Source organism: Cornus florida, unplaced genomic scaffold, assembly GCF_030987335.1.
Source record: "Cornus florida cultivar Cherokee Brave unplaced genomic scaffold, ASM3098733v1 CherokeeBrave_3.0.0_Hap2_Chr08, whole genome shotgun sequence".
Lineage (NCBI taxonomy): Eukaryota > Viridiplantae > Streptophyta > Magnoliopsida > Cornales > Cornaceae > Cornus > Cornus florida.
In genome coordinates, this window is record NW_026775578.1 from 3,314,788 (window position 1) to 3,318,852 (window position 4,065).

Here is a 4,065-nt window from a genome sequence, read left to right on the forward strand (position 1 = left end):
AACAAACGCCCGCCGAAGGACATCTCGAGCCTATTCACGATGAAGCAGCACAAGGATGAACGTCTCCAGGCCTTTCTTACCAGGTTCAATCTCACTAAGAGCATGGTGATCGAATGCCACCCTTCTACGGCAGTTCAAGCCTTCAAGTTAGCCATGACACGAGGAACTCCGTTTCACACCAGTCTGGTAGTGAACACGCCGACTACTATGGATGAACTCAATGAGAGAGCCGATGGCTTTGTGCGCCTAGAAGAAGAGGAGGCAGCTAATGCTCGGACAACGTCGCTTGTGTCGACCGAGGAAAAGTCCAAGGCAAAGATCAGGCAGAAGCAGGCTCAGCCGCAACGTCAGACCTCTTGGAAGGCAGAAAAAAGGTCCAGGGAGGAAGAGTTGATTACTCCGCTGAAGGTCACTCTGGCGAGGCTGTATCAGGAGAACAAAGACAAGTTTCATCCACCACTGCCAATTAGGCAACCCCTCGAACAGAGGGATCAAACTAAACATTGTGCTTTTCATTCTGATTTCGGTCATCAGACTAACGAATGCAGGAACCTGAGGAGGCAAGTGGAGATGTTGATAGCTAGAGGGGAGTTCGCGAGTTATGTTCAAGGCTCGGCGATGGAGCAGAATCGACCGGTGGAACAAATAAAAAGGAGTCATAAACAAAGCTCCCACAATTCGCAACCAGTTCGTATAATCAATGCTATCCATGGTCGACCCGAGCCTAGTGAAGAGTCAGATGAGCTGCTCCGGGTGCGCCTGCGGCAGGCGCAGATGAAGAAAAGGGTCGGCAATGTGACTACTCTACACCAGCAGAGCCCGTCAATGCAGATAAAGTTCGACTGGACAGACCTGCAGCGTGTTCAACTGCCTCATGACGACCCGTTGGTAGTCAGTTTGACAGTGGCAGATTGCCTGGTGCGCAGAGTTCTGATCGACCCTGGGAGCAGTGCGAACGTCATGCCGAGGGACACATTTGACAGGCTCGACATTAAACCAGAGAGGCTCAAGCCCACCGGAAATCCCTTATTAGGGTTCGATGGGAAGAGGGTGGAACCCGTCGGGATGGTGGAAGTGGAGGTTCAAGCTGCAGAACGAGCTCTTATGGAAACTTTTGTGGTTGTGGAAATTCACCCCTCGTATAATCTCCTGATGGGAAGATGATGGATTCACAGAGTTCGAGGTGTACCCTCAACTCTGCATCAGGTCATGAGGTGCCTCGGGCCCGATGGAGATAAAGTAATAGACATTCGGGGGGATCAGGTCGCAGCCAAAGAGTGTTATTCCGTCACACTAAAGCATGCTGGGAAAGGAAAGGCGCCCGTCTGTTCGGCAAGCCCCAGATAGCAATTACAGGAACCTCCGCTCGAGCAGAATAGGGTGGAGGAGTCAGTTGACTTGACCGATGAGCCCCTTCTGGATGTGCAGATCGATCAGTCCAGGCCAGAACGAACTACCAGAGTAGGTATAAGACTGACCAGAGAAGAGCAGCAAGAGCTAGTGGATTTCTTGTCCCACAATGCCGACGTATTTGCATGGAGTCACCTAGACATGCCTGGAATTAGTCCCTCCGTATCCTGTCATTCCCTGAATGTCAATCCCAATTTCAAACCAGTGAAACAGAAGCAGCGAAGATTTGCTCCAGAGCGTAATCAGATCATAGCGGAAGAAGTCGATAGGCTGCTTGACGCGGGATTTATCAGAGAGGTGCACTACCCTGAGTGGTTGTCCAACGTCGTTGTGGTGCAGAAGAAAAATGGGAAATGGCGAGTATGCATTGATTTCACCAATTTGAACAAAGCCTGTCCAAAGGACAGCTTCCCGTTGCCTAAGATTGATCAAATGGTGGATGCCACCACTGGGTATGAGCGTTTAACCTTTCTGGACGCATATTCAGGTTATAATCAGATTCCTATGGACCCCGCAGATGAAGAAAAAACTTCTTTTGTCACCGAGCGAGGAACATACTGCTACAAAGTTATGCCTTTCGGGCTAAAGAATGCGGGAGCAACTTATCAACGACTTGTTAGCAAAGTTTTTAAGAATCAAATGGGTAAGATTGTCGAAGCCTATATTGATGATATGGTGGTAAAGAGTAGGAAAAAGGATGATCATCTGAAGCATCTGCAAGAGGTATTTGATGTACTAAAGCGATATGGGATGAGGCTCAATCCGACCAAGTGCTCGTTCGGTGTGAGTTCCGGACAGTTTCTGGGACACGTGGTCAACCGCAGAGGCATCGAAGTTAGCCCCGCTCAAGCAGAGGCTTTGATTAAGAATGCCGAGCCAAAGACGATCAGAGAGGTGCAAGCCCTAACAGGACGAATAGCTGCATTAAGTCGATTTATTTCAAAATTGTCAGATCACTGCAAACCATTCTTTGACACGATTCGGAGCCATGGAAGGCAGGTCTGGGGGGATGAGCAACGACAAGCATTGACTCATTTGAAGCAATATATGCAGAATCCACCAGTCCTGTCAGCCCCAGAACCGGAAGAAAAGTTATTTCTATATCTTGGAGTATCTGGTGTCGCGACAAGTGCCGTTCTGATTCGTTGCAAGGAAGGGGTGCAATACCCGGTATTTTATGTAAGCAAAACGCTGATGGAGGCAGAAAAAAGATACTCAAAGGCCGAACGGGTGGTACTTGCACTTGTAAATGCAAAAAGAAAGTTGAGGCATTATTTCGAATCCCACCCCATAGCTGTTCTAACAACTTTCCCAATCAGAACGCTTATGCACAAGCCAGAGCTCTCGGGCAGAATGACAAAGTGGGCCATAGAGTTGAGTTCATTTGACATAACGTATGAGCCGAGAACAGCTGTTAAAGGGCAAGCGGTAGCCGATTTCCTACTAGAATGTGACGCCGAAGATACGGAAGAGGACCTTAGAAGCAGCTCTTGGAAACTTTTTGTGGATGGCTCCTCTAACCAGATGGGGGCTGGGATTGGGATCAAACTGCAAACCCCAGAGGGTACTTCCTTGTGCCAAGCACTCAGACTTGAGTTCCGAGCCACCAATAATGAAGCGGAATACGAGGCGTTGCTAAATGGGTTAAAGTTGGCCAGAGAGCTACAGATTAAAAGTTTGACAGTGTATAGTGACTCGCAGCTGATTGTTCGGCAGGTAAATGGTGAGTACGCGACCAAGGATGACACGATGGAGGCATATCGTTCTGCCGTTCTGCATAGAGCCAAGGACTTTGCAAAGATTGAATTCATACAGCTGCCGAGGGAACAGAATGCAGATGCAGATCGTTTAGCATGCACTGCTTCGAGTTGCGGTGAAACATTGGCGAGGGTGATTCCAGTAGGGATAGTGACCCAGCCATCTATTTTCGAAGAACCGTTGGACTCTGACCCTTGGCAAGTCAACGTCATACCGTATGAACCGAGTTGGATTGACCCAATCATTGCCTATATTCGAGATGGCGTTTTGCCTATGCAAAGGGATGAAGCTAGGAGACTCAAAAAGAATGCTGCCAAGTACGCCATCGTGCGGAACCAGCTGTACAGAAGGTCCTATTCTGGCCCATACTTGAAATGTGTCACCCCCGCGGAGTCGCAGCAGGTATTGCGTGCTATTCATGAGGGAGTGTGTGGCAATCACTCTGGCGGGCGATCGTTAGCGCATAAAGCAATGACACAAGGGTATTTCTGGCCAAACATGTCAAGAGATGCGGAGGAGTTCTCTCGAAGGTGCGATAAATGCCAACGATATGGACCATTGATCCACCAACCACCTGAGGAATCGCACGTAATGGCCTCGCCGTGGCCTTTCGCGCAATGGGGGATGGATGTGGTCGGTCCTCTGCCAACTGCAAGAGCTCAGAACAAGTATGTGTTACTGGCCACGGATTACTTCACTAAATGGGTGGAGGCAGAACCGTATCCTAGCGTGACTCAGACTCAGGTGAGACGATTTATTTGGAACAACATTATCTGCCGTTTCGGTGTTCCCAGATCGATAGTCATGGACAATGGCACAAACCTCGACAGCAGGCAAGTAAGAAAGCTGCTGGAGGAGTATGGAATCAACCAGAAGTTGGCTGCAGTAAGTCATCCT